The sequence below is a fragment of the Schistocerca gregaria genome, chromosome 6 (genome assembly GCF_023897955.1).
Source record: "Schistocerca gregaria isolate iqSchGreg1 chromosome 6, iqSchGreg1.2, whole genome shotgun sequence".
In the NCBI taxonomy this organism is placed as follows: Eukaryota; Metazoa; Arthropoda; class Insecta; order Orthoptera; family Acrididae; genus Schistocerca; species Schistocerca gregaria.
The window spans coordinates 528,379,213-528,396,397 of NC_064925.1; positions in this window are offsets into that span (position 1 = coordinate 528,379,213).

A 17,185-nucleotide genomic window follows, 5' to 3' on the forward strand; every position below is an offset into this window, starting at 1 on the left:
ATGTGGTGCTACAGAAGAATACTGAAGATAAGGTGGATAGAGCACGTAACTAATGAGGAGGTATTGAATAGGATTGGGGAGAAGAGAAGTTTGTGGCACAACTTGACTAGAAGAAGGGATCGGTTGGTAGGACATGTTTTGAGGCATCAAGGGATCACAAATTTAGCATTGGAGGGCAGCGTGGAGGGTAAAAATCGTAGAGGGAGACCGAGAGATGAGTACACTAAGCAGATTCAGAAGGATGTAGGTTGCAGTAGGTACTGGGAGATGAAGCAGCTTGCACAGGATAGAGTAGCATGGAGAGCTGCATCAAACCAGTCTCAGGACTGAAGACAACAACAACAACAACAGTATTCTAGAACTGGTCGCACTGGCATCTTGTATGCGATTTCCTTTACAGATCTACTCATTTTCCCAAATTACTTCCATTTATCTTCTCAAACACTGATTTTACGTGACGTTTCCAGTCTAAATACTGTGTTAGTATTGCTCCTAAATATTTATACGTTGTGACGTGCTCAAAGAGTTGGCCACCAATCTTGTGGACAGAGAGTATCCGGTTCTTTCTCTTTGTTATAGCCATTATCTTACTTTTATCCACACTTGAAAAGAGCTGCCAAGTGTAAATTTTGTCCAGAATGAATTTTTCCTTGTCACGGAGTGTGTGCTGATTTGAAACTTCCCGGCAGATTAAAGCTTTGTGCTGGACCGCAATTCGAACCTTTAACCTTTGCTTTTCCTAGGCAATTTCAATTTTTCCAAGCAACTTTGCGTTTTCTTACAGCGACGATACTTTTCTATACATAGTTATGTCATCAGCATATCTCAACATACCTACCCTTTTTCTGTGTTATACTACACTTATCTCTGCCTGTTCTCTGACTATTTTAAGTGATTTATCTATACATACATTAACAATAACTGGCGATAGTATGCATTCTGTGCCCGACTCCTTTCCGATCTGTGCTTCTCTTTGTGTTGAGTGACCACTGATAACAGCCCTCTAGTTTTTGGTAAACGTTCCGTATCAGCTGTCGGTGTCTGTAGTACATTAAATTTACTTCATATCCTCAAACATTTTCCCTCATTGTGCAGTATTAAACGCTTTGTGTGTGCCTACAAATGCTCTATGCTGTCAAATTCCTTTCCATACGGCTAATTTCAAACCTAATATTTTTTGAACTCGGTCGAGGATGAACACGGTACATCATAATTAATAGCAAACATTGACACGGGTGTAATTATACGAAAATACAAAGTAAAACGTATTAGTCAACATTCGTCCAAAATGTGAACGGGTTATTAGGAGCAGTCATGGACTTCAGAATGAAATTATGTCCTAGTTAGTACAAATGTACACTCCTGGAAATTGAAATAAGAACACAGTGAATTCATTGTCCCAGGAAGTGGAAACTTTATTGACACATTCCTGGGGTCAGATACATCACATGATCACACTGACAGAACCACAGGCACATAGACACAGGCAACAGAGCATGCACAATGTCGGCACTAGTACAGTGTATATCCACCTTTCGCAGCAATGCAGGCTGCTATTCTCCCATGGAGACGATCGTAGAGATGCTGGATGTAGTCCTGTGGAACGGCTTGCCATGCCATTTCCACCTGGCGCCTCAGTTGGACCAGCATTCGTGCTGGACGTGCAGACCGCGTGAGACGACGCTTCATCCAGTCCCAAACATGCTCAATGGAGGACAGATCCGGAGATCTTGCTGGCCAGGGTAGTTGACTTACACCTTCTAGAGCACGTTGGGTGGCACGGGATACATGCGGACGTGCATTGTCCTGTTGGAACAGCAAGTTCCCTTGCCGGTCTAGGAATGGTAGAACGATGGGTTCGATGACGGTTTGGATGTACTGTGCACTATTCAGTGTCCCCTCGACGATCACCAGAGGTGTAAGCCCAGTGTAGGAGATCGCTCCCCACACCATGATGCCGGGTGTTGGCCCTGTGTGCCTCGGTCGTATGCAGTCCTGATTGTGGCGCTCACCTGCACGGGGCCAAACACGCATACGACCATCATTGGCACCAAGGCAGAAGCGACTCTCATCGCTGAAGACGACACGTCTCCATTCGTCCCTCCATTCACGTGTGTCGCGACACCACTGGAGGCGGGCTGCACGATGTTGGGGCGTGAGCGGAAGACGGCCTAACGGTGAGCGGGACCGTAGCCCAGCTTCATGGAGACGGTTGCGAATGGTCCTCGCCGATACCCCAGGAGCAACAGTGTCCCTAATTTGCTGGGAAGTGGCGGTGCGGTCCCGTACGGCACTGCGTAGGATCCTACGGTCTTGGCGTGCATCCGTGCGTCGCTGCGGTCCGGTCCCAAGTCGACGGGCACGTGCACATTCCGCTGACGACTGGCGACAACATCGATGTACTGTGGAGACTTCACGCCCCACGTGTTGAGCAATTCGGCGGTACGTCCACCCGGCCTCCCGCATGCCCACTATACGCCCTCGCTCAAAGTCCGTCAACTGCACATACGGTTCACGTCCACGCTGTCGCGGCATGCTGCCAGTGTTAAAGACTGCGATGGAGCTCCGTATGCCACGGCAAACTGACTGACACTGACGGCGGCGGTGCACAAATGCTGCGCAGCTAGCGCCATTCGACGGCCAACACCGCGGTTCCTGGTGTGTCCGCTGTGCCGTGCGTGTGATCATTGCTTGTACAGCCCTCTCGCAGTGTCCGGATCAAGTATGGTGGGTCTGACACACCGGTGTCAATGTGTTCTTTTTTCCATTTCCAGGAGTGTATATGAAATGAAAAGTTTTCGGTTAAGTTCTATCTAATTGAGCTTAAGTATCACCCATGGCCTATCCTAATAAGAAATACCATAGTACATCAGCACGCACCATGTTACAATTCATTGTACAATCGGACCGGTTAAAGGAAGTATTCCGCATGCCGTCCTCGCATCTGGATGCTACACCGCAGAGAGTTACATATTCTTTCGAACCCCCCCCCCCCCCTCCCCTCCCCCAAGGATCATCTCGTAAATCTCGACTGGACTGTGCAATCTACTGCTCCAGTTCTTCAACCGTACCAACTGGAGTGTTGTATGTTACACTTCTGACATGACACCAGATTAAAAAATTCAGAGGATTGAGAACACATTCTCTTGAACGCTAAAATACAGGCCCTGTCTGTCTTGGACCACAATGGTGCGTTAGGCGTCATCATGCAGCGGCAGCAAAATGCATCGGAGCCCCACCATGCATGTACCATAGTCCGCAACCATGGCACACAAGTGAGATTCGAGCCAAATGAAATTTACATGTGATTTACATTTTTACTATCTAGGATAGTATTTCATACTGAAGTCTGAGGTAACTTGAAATCTAACATTCACAGTTACGGGCAATGGACAGCCACGTGCAAACACCACAACCACAATACATTGCCACGCCCAATACTGTGTAGGAAAGCCGTTGACATTCAGAACAGCTTCCAGTAGTTCGGAATGGATAAATACAGGCCCTGGATGGTTTTCAAGGGAGTCTTAAACCATTCTTCCTGCAAAATAGTCACAAGTAACAACGATGGAGGTGGATAGCCATTACGTACCATTCCGTTCAAAGGAGACCATAATGAATCAACAATACCGAGATCTGGTGACAGTGATGGTCAGGGGAGACGCGACAATTTATCCTGGTGCTCACAAAACCAGTGCTGGGAGATGCAAGGTGTTTGAAAAGGGGCGCTGTCGTCTTGGAGGAGAGCATCAACTTTGGGGAAAGAATATTGTATCGTGGGATGGACCTGACTGACCGAAACGGTCACGTATTCCTTGGAAGTAACACGACGTTGCAGAGTAACCATTCAACCCATGGAATACCACGATATGGCTCTTAATTCATCACAGAACCCCCGCTATGTTTCGCTCTTGTGACGTTCAGGTTTCGTTGCTTCGGTACCACGCTTTCCTGTTATGGGCATTTGCATCATGATGCGTGGTTTTGGATTTCCAGCTCGCCCAACAGTTCCATATTTATGGACCGCCCTTCGTGTTGTTTTGGTGCTGACAGGGTTCGCGAGTGTGACTTCACTTCTCCAGAGACTTTTCAGCTGTTGTGCTCTTATTTTTCGTCACAATCTTCTACAATCACCGTCCGTCAGGACAGCTCAGCTCACACACTTCCGTCAATGTTGTGAGTTACTGGATGATGTTTTTCTGCTTTCCCCGTATAAGTCTTGAAACACCAAACATTTCGGGCACATTGGTCGCGAAAGTACCAACCTTAAGAGCAACAACGATTTGCACACGTTCCAATTCATTTAGCTCCAACATAATGCATTCACAAGTCACAGGTACGCAGCACACGGTTCTGAGTACGACTGACTCAACATATTGAGGAAATTTCACCGGAGGCGTTCGTGATCAAATACAACAGTATCACCTACGCAGTGTTTTTCAACCTGTGGGTCGCGAGCTACTGGGGTATCGCAAAGCGTTGCTCAGGGGGTCACGCTCGCAGGAGAAAGCAGTTGCAACATGGCTGGTAACGTATGCTTCATGACGATCATATTTTATGGTATAAATGTCACACAGAAGTGACAAGGTTTTGTGATAGCACTTTGCGAATTCACTCACGTTCAGGTCTGGTATCTATTGATAATAATGAATACGAATCTAATTTAAACCTGTTGAAGGGTTCAAAATGGCTCAAATGGCTCTGAGAACTGTGGGACTTAACATCTGTGGTCATCAGTCCCGTAGAACTTAGAACTACTTAAACCTAACTAACCTAAGGACATCACAAACATCCATGCCCGAGACAGGATTTGAACCTGCCACCGTAGCGGTCACGCGGTTCCAGACTGAAGCGCCTAGAACCGCACGGCCACTCCAGCCGGCCTTGAAGAGTTCAAATTCGCCAACACTTGCAGCAGTGAGAAGCAACACGATGTCTATCCACCTCTTCCCACTTGGAACTAGGGTGGCAAGAGTCATTAAGTCTTTTACAGATAGTATATACATCTGAGTGTGGCAGCGTTTGTGTTTTCGTTCCAATCATCGGCCTGGATAAAAATTTATGAAAGCGATGCTCACATTCAAATGTGATGCAAAATGGCTACAACAACACGCACACGCACAAAGCAAGATTGGGCACCACGGTTACTAGAATGCATTTCAGTGACAAGCTTCGAACCAAACAATAGATCGCTAGAATCGTCAGCAGTGAGACAAGGCACGAAGTACAGCAAACTCTGCCGAGCGGATCTAGGATGCCTGAGCTCAAGTCAGACTTTAATTCACACACTGCATGTTGTTTCTATTTTCCTTGATCTGTGGCTTCGTCGGGATTCCTACAAAATCTTCAATGCTAGTCACCTGGTTAGTTTCTCATTTCTTTCGGGTAGTTAATTGTGGTGATTGCCGTGAAGTGAGTCATTGTTTTTTTTTCTAGTGCTTTATAAAAGAGTTGAAAAATATCTTACAAAAAAACTAGTACCGTCATTTGTAAAAATATATACCACATATTCTCGTAATTAATTAAAAAGAAACTTTGTCTTCTTTAGAAACAGAATGAAAGGAAATAAAATAACGATCCTGCTACATGTCTCAAAACTAGTTATTCTGTAATACAAAAACATAGGCCTATGGAAACTGGTATTTTTTTTAATTACTTAATTCCTTCTTTAACATTAATTCTGAATTGAGCATAATGTAGATTGTTTTGTAACAAATACATCATGTTAACAATAAATAAACGCAAAACTTTAAAACTGTTTTCAGGAACCGATAGATAATTAAATGCAGAAGATCTAATAAGTAACTGTGAGAAATTATAAAAAAGATCTTCTTGTTTACAAATTGACTATACAGTGGGACCTCGTTTAGCGAGGATAATTCACTTCTGAGTCTTGCCTGCATTGCGAAACACTAGTTATGCGAAACATATTTTTCTGTTAGAATTCACGTAAAAAAAGGATAATGCACTCCATTCCGATAAAATACTAAAACAGTTTATAAAACGTACGTACATCCTTTTTTAAAAGAAGTAGTCTAAAGACATTTGTTTTTACCTTCTCTTCAAAATGAGGCATAAACACACAGGGCCACTATCTGATTTAACCATCTGCCTACGTATTGGTTAATGCGCAGCTTTATTGAATTCGTGTTGGTGAACGACGACATATCTGAAATGGAATTCATATAGAGGTATTTCAAGGCCATGAAGTAACATGAGTCTCGAATGAAATTTTTACTCTACAGTGGAGTGTGCGCTGATATGAAACTTCCTGGCAGATTAAAACTGTGTGCCGGACCGAGACTCGAACTCGGGACCTTTACTTTTGGCGGGCAAGTGCTCTACCAACTGACCTACTCGTGCACGAATCACGCCCCGTCCTCAAAGCTTTAATTCCGCCAGTATCTCGTCTCCTACCTTTCAAACTTCACAGAAGCTCTCCTGTGAACCTGCATAACTAGCACTCCTGGAAGAAAGGTTATTGCGGAGACATGGCTTAGCCACAGCCTGTAGAGTGAAAATTTCATTCTAGAAACATCCCACAGGCTGTGGATAAGCCATGTCTCCGCAATATCCTTTCTTCCAGGAGTGCTAGATCTGTAAGGTTCGCAGGAGAGCTTCTGTGAAGTGTGGAAGGTAGGAGACGAGGTACTGGCGGAATTAAAGCTGTGACGACGGGGCGTGAGTCGTGCACGGGTAGCTCAGTTGGTAGAGCACTTGCCCGCCAAAGGTAAAGGTCCCGAGTTCGAGTCTCGGTCCAGCACACAGTTTTAATCTGTCAGGAAGTTTCCATATGAGTCTTGCGGAGACATGGCTTAGCCACAGCCTGTAGAGTGAAAATTTCATTCTAGAAACATCCCACAGGCTGTGGATAAGCCATGTCTCCGCAATATCCTTTCTTCCAGGAGTGCTAGTTCTGCAAGGTTCGCAGGAGAGCTTCTGTGAAGTGTGGAAGGTAGGAGACGAGGTACTGGCGGAATTAAAGCTGTGACGACAGGGCGTGAGTGGTGCACGGGTAGCTCAGTTGGTAGAGCACTTGCCCGCCAAAAGTAAAGGTCCCGAGTTCGAGTCTCGGTCCGGCACACAGTTTTAATCTGTCAGGAAGTTTCCATATGAGTCTTGCTTGCAACACCGTCACAGAGAATTTGTTGACATCGTCGAGGACACCCGAGCGGAGGTGTCGGTTACAGTAATGGCAATACGAGGAGTGTCACTAACAGTACAGCTGAATTGCGCTGTCGGCGGCGTTGTCTTTGTCGGAGCGTCTAATGTACTTCGTTCGTCGTAGTAATAGGATCAGATAATGTATGTAGATGTAGATGTAGAGTCCTAAGCTACATTCCTTCGTTCGATAGGAACAGCGATTTCAGCTGCAGAACTGGGGTAAGATGAGAATGGTGCGGAAAATCGGTCGTGACTTTCCTAGATGAAAAGAGACAAGGACAGCGTAAATCTGGACGGATCGATGTCGATCTGAGCCTTGCTCTTACGCTGGGTGGGAAGCAGATGGAGGTGTGACGTCAGCGGGTGCAGCCGTTCTGCGAGGACGAAGCCCGCCGGCGGCGGATGCACTTCCCGGTCGCAGAGCCCGCGCTCCCGAAGTGTATCTGGTGTCGCCGGATGCCCGGCGGTTGGCGGGCCCACAGGTGGCGGCGAGTGGGTTTCGGAAACGGCGGGGTTTCCTAGTCGTACCTGCGACTGGCTCTTTCTCAATGACAATAACCGACAAAATATTTCCTTACGCGCGGCAGTGTGCACGGCTTCCAGAGGCCGTTTCGGCGAAACCAATGAAGCGCCGACTTCCCTTCCTATGGGTCCGTTAGTCTGTCCAGGAAGTTCATTAGCATCTTGTCCACAGGTCCTGCGGCTGAGCACCTGCACTACATTATCAACTGCTCCCTTACTATATTTACTCCTACAACGTGTCCCAGAAGGAATGGTTAGTATTTACAGATATCTTTACAAAGAAAATTCCGCACTGGCGGTATGGACGATTTTTATTAAATCTGCGACCGGTTTCGCACCACTTATCGGTGCATCCTCAGGCAATCAGTACAAAAAAAAATATAATAAGAGCTCATATGAACTATTCGATCTCCCAATACTGAGGTGTAAATTAAACTTTTAAATAGCCAGTTTCTTGAATGAAAGAAGAAAGAACTCGTGAACGCTGTACAGGGTATTACAAAAAGGTACGGCCAAACTTTGAGGTAACATTCCTCACACACAAAGAAAGAAAATATATTATGTGGACATGTGTCCGGAAACGCTTACTTCCCATGTTAGAGCTTATTTTATTCTCTTCAAATCACATTAATCATGGATGGAAACACTCAGCAACAGAACGTACCAGCGTGACTTCAAACACATTGTTACAGGAAATGTTCAAAATGTCGTCCACTAGCGAGGATATATGCATCCACCCTCCGTCGCATGGAATCCCTGATGCGCTGATGCAGCCCTGGAGAATGGCGTATTGTATCACAGCCGTCCACAATACGAGCACGAAGAGTCTTTGCATTTGGTACCGGGGTTGCGCAGACAAGACCTTTCAAATGCCCCCATAAATGAAAGTCAAGAGGGTTGAGGTCAGGAGAGCGTGGATGCCATGAAATTGGTCCGCCTCTACCAATCCATCGGTCACCGAATCTGTCGTTGAAAAGCATACGAACACTTCGACTGAAATGTGCAGGAGCTCCATCGTGCATGAACCACATGTTGTGTCGTACTTGTAAGGGCACATGTTCTAGCAGCACAGGTAGAGTATCCCGTATGAAATCATGATAACGTGCTCCATCGAGCGTAGGTGGACGAAACTAAAATGAGCTCTAACATGGAAATTAAGCGTTTCCGGACACATGTCCACATAACATCTTTTCTTTATTTGTGTGCGAGGAATGTTTCCTGAAAGTTTGGCCGTACCTTTTTGTAACACCCTGTATATAACAGTAACGTTGAAAATTGCCCTGTAGCCACTCGCCACCATTCACGTCCAATATATGGTCATCTGGTAAAAGCGATAGTTAAAATTTAAAAATCTTTTTTTTAAATTTTTTTAAATGATGGGAGCGACAATGACCTAGAAAGTAAAAATAAAATACGATGCTGATAAAACTCCCCTAAACACGAACGACGAAGGGCGGAACATTAGTATGAACAAACAGCGGAATTAAGTCCACGTAAACATATCAGAACATACCGTGCATGTTGAGAGAACACGGCCTGACTGACTGGCCGAAACCCGGAAACCGCTCACGCAGTGGCGCGAGAATCGCCAGAGGCCGGATGACGTGTGCACGGTGTGAACAGTGGGGGATGCTGAACATTTGATAAGCACTTCCTTATGTCTATTTTTTTTATGTCTAATACCATACTAGGAGGCCAATATAAAAAATGGGCAGTTAGTTAAAACCATAAGAATTTTTAAAAAAGATTTTTAAATTTTAACTACCGCTTTCACCAGATAACGGTATATTGTTTCCTTCCAAAAACTGGTAATTTAAAAGTTTAATTTATACCTCAGAATTGGGGGATCGAGTAGTTTATATGAGCTCTTATTACATAATTTTTTGTACAGATTGCCTGAGGATGCACCAATAAGTGGTGCGAAACGGGTCGCAGGTTTAATAAAAATCATTCATACAGCCAGTGCGGAATTTTCTTCGAAAAAACGTCGAAGTTTGGCTGCGGTTGCCCGCCCTGCAAAACAACATTCAGAGATGATGACGATAACAATCATTTAAAGCAAAGAACTTCATATAGACAGATGCCCTACTCCGAATAGTTTGCCGGCCGGAGTGGCCGATCGGTTCTAGGCGCTACAGTCTGGAGCCGCGCGACCGCTACGGTCGCAGGTTCGAATCCTGCCTCGGGCATGGATGTTTGATGTCCTTAGTTAAGTTAGGTTTAAGCAGTTCTAAGTTCTAGGGGACGTATTACCTCAGTAGTTGAGTCCCATAGTGCTCAGAGCCACTTGAACCGAATAGTTTCCAGGTTCTGCATGGCGGTAATAGTCAGCGCGGGCCAGGGTGGTGCTGTCGTATTGGAGTAGTGGCTATTTTTGGTGTTTTGCTGTCCCCGTTAATACATATCGGTAAAACAAATATCGCAATAGACTAATTTGGGACGGCTCTATCGAATGGGCACGTAAAAGTCCAGTTTAAAAATAATTTTTGTGTGTTGAATAATGCAGAAAATAAATAATAATGTCAATGTGTCCTTATCTCGGAAAGCATTCGGAATAATTTCATTTTCCAACTGCGAACGCTGCGTGGGTGAACGAACGTTGCTAAGCCTTTGCGTGAGGTAGAATCTTCCTGTAATTTCACTTTCAATGTCTTTTCGCGAGATACACACAGTACGAAGCTATATATTCACTCTTCTAGGAATGTGCGCACTCGGACATTTAACAATAAACAACACAGATTGCTTTAGACGCGTTTGGTATACATTTCGCGTCACTACCTGTTTCAATATAAATAAAATAAGTATAAATAAAAATCGTAAAAAAGCCTAATCTTTCACTGAATTTTGCTAAGCAGTCAGCTGGCAGTTCCAGTGTTAATCCCACCTCAACAGCCACCTGATGATTAAAATATAGTGGCTGTTTGACTGGTAACGTTGTGTTTTTTTTTTTCTTACAGTTAAACCACGCCGTGTTCCACAACGCCTCTCTTGTAGCGTGTGCCACTGCAGTCGTATGAGCACTGCCGTGACGCTTTCGCGCTTGCTAAGAGACCTTGTGACGAAACGCGCAGCTCTTTTTGGATCGTACACTATGTGATCAGAAGAATCCGGACACCTGGCTGAAAATGACTTACAAATTCGTGGCGCCCTCCATCGATAATGCAGGGATTCAATATGATGTTTGCCCACCCGTAGCCCTGATGACAGCTTCCATTCTCACAGGCATACGTTCAATCAGGTGCTGGAAGGTTTCTTGGGGAATGGCAGGCCATTCGTTATGGAGTACTGCACTGAAGAGAGGTATCGATGTCGGTCGGTGAGGCCAGGCACGAAGTCGGTATTCCAAAACATCCCAAAGGTGTTCTATAGGATTCAGGTCAGGACTCTGTGCAGGCATTTCCATCAGAAGGATGTTAATGTCGTGTAACCACTCCGCCACACGCCGTGCATTATGAAAAGGTGCTCGATCGTGTTGAAACATGCAGTCGCCATCCCCGAATTTCTCTTCAACAGTGGGAAGCAAGAAGGTGCCTAAAACATCAGTGTAGACCTGTGCTGTGATAGTGCCACGCAAAACAACAAGGTATGCAAGCCTTCTCCGTGAAAAACACGACCACACCGTAACACCACTGCCTCAGAATTTTACAGTTGGCCCTACACACGCCGGCAGATGACGTTCCACCGGGCATTCGCGATACCCACACGCTGCCATCGGAGCGCCACATTTGTGTACCGTGATTTGTTACCCCACACAACGTTTTTCCACTGTTCAATCGCCCAATGTTTACGCTCCTTACACCAAGCGAGGTGTCGTTTGTCATTTACCGACTTGACGTGTGGCCTATGAACAGCCGCTCGACCATGAAATCCAAGTTTTCTCACCTCCCGCCTAACTGACATAGTACTTTGACCGGATCCTGATGCAGTATGGAATTTATGTGTGATGACCTGGATAGATGCCTGCCTGTTACACATTACGACCCTCTTCAACTGCCGGCGGTCCCTGTCAGTCAACAGACGATGTCGGCCTGTACGCTTTTGTGCTGTACGTGTCCCTTCACGTTTCCACTTCACTATCACATCGAAAACAGTGGACCTAGGGATGCTTAAGAGTGTGGAAATCTCGCGTACAGACGTACGACACAAGTGACACCCAATCACCTGGCCACGTTCGAAGTCCGTGAGTTCCGCGGAGCGCCCCATTCTGCTCTGTCACGATGTCTAATGACTACTGAGGTCGCTGATATGGAGTACCTGGCAGTAAGTGGCACCACAATGCTCCTAAAATGAAAAACGTATGTTTTGGGGGGGGGGGGGGGGGTTGTTCGGATACTTTTGATCGCACAGTTTAGCTATTTCCTCTATCAGTCCTGTTCCAGTAGCAAATGGTGCGCGAGAAAACGCTTGTTGGTTAAGTTTCCGTGTGAGCTCGATTCTTTCTCATTTTACCGCCATGGTCTTTTCGCGAGATATACGTACGAGAGAGCAATACAGTACATTGGTTGACTCTTCTAAAAGGTAGGCTCTCGGAATTTTAACAGTAACGCCATGGTAATTATAGTCGTCTATGCTATCCTATACTGGCGAACAGTAATCAAGTATCGAACGGACGAGGCTTTGTAAGCTACCTCCCCTGTGGGTGGACTAGATATCCTGTCGGCTCTTCCAATGAATTTCAGTCTGGCATCTGCCTTTCTTACGAGTAATTTTATGTGACCATTCCACTCCTAGATGTTTTACTCGGGACCTTTGCCTTGAAAGTCACTTGCCCGCGAAAGGCAAAGGTCCCGAGTTCGAGTCTCAGTCCGGCATACAGTTTTAATCTGCCAGGAAGTTTCATATCAGCGCACACTCCGCTGCAGAGTGAAAATCTCATTCTGGAAACATCCCCTAGGCTGTGGCTCAGCCATGTCTCCGCAATATCCTTTCTTTCAGGAGTGCTACTTCTGCAAGGTTCGCAGAAGAGCTTCTGTAATGTTTGGAAGGTAGGAGACGAGGTACTGGCAGGCGTAAAGCTGTGAGGACGGGGCGTGAGTCGTGCTTGGGTAGCTCAGTTGGTAGAGCAACTGCCCGCGAAAGGCATAGATCCCGAGTTCGAGTCTCGGTCCGGCACACAGTTTTAATCTACCAGGAAGTTTCATATCAGCGCACACTCCGCTGCAGAGTGAAAATCTCATTCTGGAAACATCCCCCAGGCTGTGGCTAAGCCATGTCCCCGCAATATCCCTTCTTTCAGGAGTGCTGCTTCTGCAAGGTTCGCAGAAGAGCTTCTGTAATGTTTGGAAGGTAGGAGACGAGGTACTGGCAGGCGTAAAGCTGTGAGGACGGGGCGTGAGTCGTACTTGGGTAGCTCAGTTGGTAGAGCAACTGCCCGCGAAAGGCATAGATCCCGAGTTCGAGTCTTGGTCCGGCACACAGTTTTAATCTACCAGGAAGTTTCATATCAGCGCACACTCCGCTGCCGAGTGAACATCTCATTCTTGGAAATGTTCCAGTGGCTGCGGTAAGGCCCGGAGCAAGGCTGCCTGCAGTACTCCGTGGCCGTCTGCGGACACTGATAGTGGGATATCGGTGTTCTTGTGATGTTGTACTCTGTGGACGTCCCGTACTGTAGCACCTGGACGGGTTTCCTGTCTGCTGGAATCGTTGCCATAATCGTGAGATCACACTTTGTGGCACACCGAGGGCTCGTGCTACGACCAGCTGTTTTTGTCCAGCCTCCAGTCTACCCCTGATAACATCAGTATGTGTTCTTTCAGCCATTTTCAACACACAGTCTGAAAACGTTGCTCACTTACTCGCTGCATCGTACTCTGACATGCACCAACACACCTCTGCGTATGTGGACTGCTGCCAGCGCCACCGTGCGACGACCGCAGGTCAAATGCACCGCATGCTCATACCCCGAGGTGATTTAAACCCACAAACCGCCCACCAGAGCGTTATTTCACCATGTATCAGCATTATCCTTAATTTATGAGCATGAGTGTATTTAGATGCCTTTATTGAATATAAAAGAGACATACGAAGAGGAGATGCTTGTTGTTATATCTCAGGTTCATTCAGCAAACGGATTACAAATAAATGTGACCGCTCTAAAAAAAATAACTTTTTTTGCAGTGGATCATCTATATGACAACAGTCCCTATAACCGTATCCATTTTCAGTCTTCCAGTACTGGCATTCAACATCGGCCTCGTTCTTTTATTCTTCGCAGCAGTGAGGTTCTGTCATCGCCTGAGAGACTTCCTTTGTTCTCGCTGCCAGCTACTGAGGATGGCGTGACTCGTTAAGGACTGTTTCGAGGTCATAGCTGATTTATGGAATATCAATAGCACAGAGAGCAGACGACCCGCCAAGTCGGTGAGCGTCAGGATCAGAGAGAGAGATTTATGGGCGCACAGCTTAGATTCAATTGACCCAACATGAGCTACTCCGTGGCAAGCAATCGACGGTTTTGGTACTATAAGCTAATTACCGCGGTCCCTAATAAATGACTTGTTTTCGTTGTGATCAGTGGTAGCGAAATAATCAAAAGAGAGTAATATGGGGCAGAAAAATAGCCATTGTTTTTTCGGTTCCTCTCTGTTCAACAGGTGTCGTCTACAACATAAAGAAAGGTATTCTTCTTCTAGTGGTTTCGCCATTTTAGTAAGATTTTTTGCTTCAATCTTTATCCCCTTTCGGCTGTATACTTGGAAACCGCAACTTTTGCTGAGAATTTGTAGTATGTTCTTTATAAAATACGATACAGTGACATTGGCTGCTCTGACATTCTGTTCGAATTTTTGACATCATCAGCTGAAACGAAAAAGAAATAGTTTCATCTCCCGTTCCAATTCTAGTTTCCGTTCACTTTACACGCGTCGAGCTAATTTTCTAAGATCGACGTTTCATACATTTGTAATGTATCTCTGAGTCGCTTCCACAGTATGAAAAATAATCACATGTAAATCGTTGAAATAGATATTTTTTATTTATTTAAGCTTTTCTAACGTACAAGACCTTATTATCCAGGTCTTTCTCCTTCCATTCCTCCTACGGCCTCTCTCTCTGTCTTCGACTTCTCTCTCTCGCTCTCTCATTCTCTTACTGTTGCAGTTCCGTCCCTCTGTCAAAATGTAACGCATTATCATCAGGCTTGTAGCTGTTCACAAACACATCGGTTGTTGTTAGAGAAAGGAAGGTGTGTATGTGCTAGTGGACCAAGGCAGTTACACATCAGAACAGTCACAACTTCCTCTGTCAAACGTTCTACTCAGCAGCGCTGCAGTCCGCGACCTTGTTTTGATTTGTTACGATAACAGAACCCAGCAATCATTTACAGGGCTGGGATGTAATCTACTTGCCGGAAAATCGAATGCTAGTGTGGTTTTCAGGCACTTTCCACACTGTTACGCATGCACGTTCTCCATTCCCACACCAATAACAATTAAATTAAGGAAGGAAAAAATAATGTTACGAAACACACTTCGGGTATTTCACCGGGTGAGTAACATTTGATAATTTTGCGAGGTGAGAAAAAAAAAAAGTTTTCGAGTGCAGTTCTGATCAGCAACATGAGAAGAAGTGATTTACTGCAGTGAAAGTGATCCTTTAGCACGAATGTACAATGTGCAAAAAGAGGGTAATGGAATTTAGTCGAATTAAATGAAGTGATGCAGAGGGAATTAGATTAGGAAATGAGACGCTTAAAGTGGTAAATGAATTTTGCTATTTGGGGAGCAAAATAACTGATAATGGTCGAAGAGGAGAGGATATAAAATGTAGACTGGCAATGGTTAGGAAAGCGTTTCTGAAGAAGATAAATTTGTTAACATTGAGTATAGATTAAATGTCAGGAAGTCGTTTCTGAAAGTATTTGTGTGGAGCGTAGCCATGTATGGAGGTGAAATATGGACGATAAATAGTTTGGACAAGAAGAGAATAGAAGCTTTCGAAATGTGGGCTACAGAAGAATGCTGAATATTAGATCGGTAGACCACATAACTAATGAGGAGGTATTGAATAGAATTGGGGAGAAGAGAAATTTGTGGTACAACTTGACTAGAAGAAGGGATCGGTTGGTAGGACATGTTCTGAGGCGTCAAGGGATCACCAATTTAGTATTGGATGGAAGCGTGGAGGGTAAAAATCGTAGAGGGAGACCAAGAGATGAATACACTAAGCAGATTCAGAAGGATGTGGGTTGCAGTAAGTACTGGGAGATGAAGAAGCTTGCACAGGATAGAGTAGCATGGAGAGCTGCATCGAACCAGTCTCTGGACTGAAGACCACAGCAACAAACAATGTGCAAGGATAACTTATTCTTCTTCTTTGTTTAGTTGAAGTTGAAAGACGTCACTTTCCCCTCAAACAAAAACTGAGCACTGACATGATGTAATACTATACTTATCTGTTTAATTTTTTCCTTCTGACGGGTACCTAGTCATTTCTTTAAAAAAAAATAATGTCTGTAAGGTATGACAGAAAATGATAACGGAAGTGGATTCCTACACATCTTCCCAACACGGCGTACTCGAATAGCACAGCAAACGTTACAAGGATGGTTTAAAACACCACTATTCAGCTACTTGTTTCTTTTATATTTTCTTTAAAATACAATTCCTGCATATAATTAGATAGCTTTTCGTAATTTTACATTAGAGAGGGACAGAGATCAAAAAGTGTTTTACATGATTCCACATTAATAACCAACAAAGAAGTCTATGTATTTTTATAACTGTTCATTTTTGTGGCCAGTGTCCATTAAACAGAGTGTTTTATTCTTTGCAAAAAACGGTTCAAATGGCTCTAAGGACTATGGGAGTTAACATCTGAGGTCATCAGTCCCCTAGACTTAGAACTACGTAAACGTTACTTACCTAAGGACATCACACACATCCATGCCCGAGGCAGGATTCGAACCTGCAACCGTAGCAGCCGCGTGGTATTCTTTCTACATCTAAATCTACATTTACATCTACATAGTTATTCTGCAATTCACACTTAGGTGCCTGGAAGATGGTTCATCGAACCATTTTCGTACTACTTCTCTACCATTCCACTCTCGAATGGCGGGTGGGAAAAAGGCACACCTAAATATTTCCGTTCGAGCTCTGATTTCTTTTATTTTATTATGATGATCATTTATTCCTACGTAGGTGGGTGTCAACAAAATATTTACGCAATCGGAAGTGAAAGTTAGTAAATAGATCTCGCCGCAAAGAAAACCGCCTTTGTTTCAGAGACTGCCACCCCAACACGCGTATCATATCAGTGACACGATCACCCCTATTTCGCGATAACACGAAACAATCTGCCCTTCTTTGCACTTTTTCGATGTCCTCCGTCTATCCTACCTGGTAAGGATCCCATACGGTGCAGCAGTATTCCAGCAGAGGACGTACAAGTGTAATGTAGGCTGTCTCTTTAGTGGGTTTGTCGTATCTTCTAAGTGTTCTGCCAACAAAGCGTAGTCTTTGTTTCGCCTTTCCCACAATATTATCTACGTGGTCTT